At 47.4% G+C, this 1,472-nt stretch overlaps 1 pseudogene; it reads right to left on the reverse strand.

Annotated features, from left to right (window-relative positions):
* Window positions 1-101, reverse strand: LOC130468269 (uncharacterized; annotated as a pseudogene).
* Between the last annotated feature and the right edge of the window lie 1,371 nt (window positions 102-1,472).

Genomic DNA, 1,472 nt, shown 5'->3' on the forward strand with positions numbered 1-1,472 from the left:
CGCCACAAGATCCAATCCTTTGAGCAAAAGCGAGATGAGTCATTCTTCGAAGCTTGGGATCGTTTCAAGGAGTACCAAAGGGAATGCCCACACCATGGGATTCCTAAATGGTTGTTGGTCCAAACATTTTACTTGGGGTTGAGTCCAAGTTCGAAGACAAGTCTTGATGCGGGCGCGGGAGGCCCCATTATGAATAAAACTGAGGATCAAATAGAGGAAATCATTGAGGATGTAGTTCAAAACTACCAATCTTGGCATGTAGGCACAAGGAATTATGATGGGAAAGGTAGAAGTGAAGATGGTAAGGGTTCGGTGTACGCCATAGAGCAAGCACGGATGATAGAGAAGCTTACCTCACGCTTGGAGAAGCTCGAAAATACACCAAGCCAATCGCCATCACCGTCTACAATCCCTCCTCCCTCGGCCACTCTTCTCTCTAAGGGGAAGGTCAAGGTTAGTTCTTATGGCTCAATGCCTCCGGCACATTCTTTTGTGAAAATTTCCAAGACTATAGTCACTCCCCCGATGCATGCCCCTTAGTTCATAACTTGTCATTTGTGGATTATGGCCCTTCGTATGAAGGAGAGTTTGATGTAGAGTATGCTAATGCCATCAATGAGAGGTCTAGGAATGATAACCCTAACAATCCTAATTTTTCTAGGCAACCTAGAGGGCCCTCCATGTATGGTCCCCACCAAGGCTATGGCCAAGGAAGTGGGTATGATAGCCAAAATCGAGGTGGCTATAGAGCACAAGGCTATCAAAGCCAAGCGCCCTATGGTCAAGCTCAAGGTTTTGGCAATCAAGGCCAATACAACCAAGGGGGTTATAATCCCAACCATCAAGGTGGAGGGGGTTATAACTACTCTTATGGGCAATTTAGGGGTGCCTCAAGTGGGGGTATCCTTTGAACTCGGGAGTTCCTTATGGTGCATCTCAATTGCCACCTCCCGGATTCAATGGACCGAGGACCTTTGGCAACCAATATCAAGCAAACCTTAGTGGTTATGGCATTGCACCTCCACCACTCCCGCCTCTCAAGTCTAATCTTGAGGCTCTCATGGAGTCGTTTGTGGGGGCGCAAGCTAAGAAGAATGTCGAGTTTGAGGATGGATTCAAACAATCCAACACTCACTTGAAGATGATTGAGACCCAACTTGCTCAACTAGCTAGCACTATCAAAGAGCAACAAGTGCATACAAGTCTCCCACCCCAAGGTCAACCTCCTAAGAAATTGTATGCCATTGTGACAAGGAGTGGGAAGACCTTAGAGGATAGTGCTACGCATGTTGAAGCTCCTAGCTCTAGGGGTGAGAGTTCTATGGGAAATGAGTCCTCGGACCATGATGATGTGGAAGAGAAGTCTCGTGTCGACGACATGAGTGATGGTGATAAGTCGAAGGAGACTCCTCTTCCTCCTCTCCCAACTCCTTTTTCCCCCTACCCCCATAGACACAAATGGGATGTGCAAT

The sequence above is a fragment of the Spinacia oleracea genome, chromosome 2 (genome assembly GCF_020520425.1).
Source record: "Spinacia oleracea cultivar Varoflay chromosome 2, BTI_SOV_V1, whole genome shotgun sequence".
Lineage (NCBI taxonomy): Eukaryota > Viridiplantae > Streptophyta > Magnoliopsida > Caryophyllales > Amaranthaceae > Spinacia > Spinacia oleracea.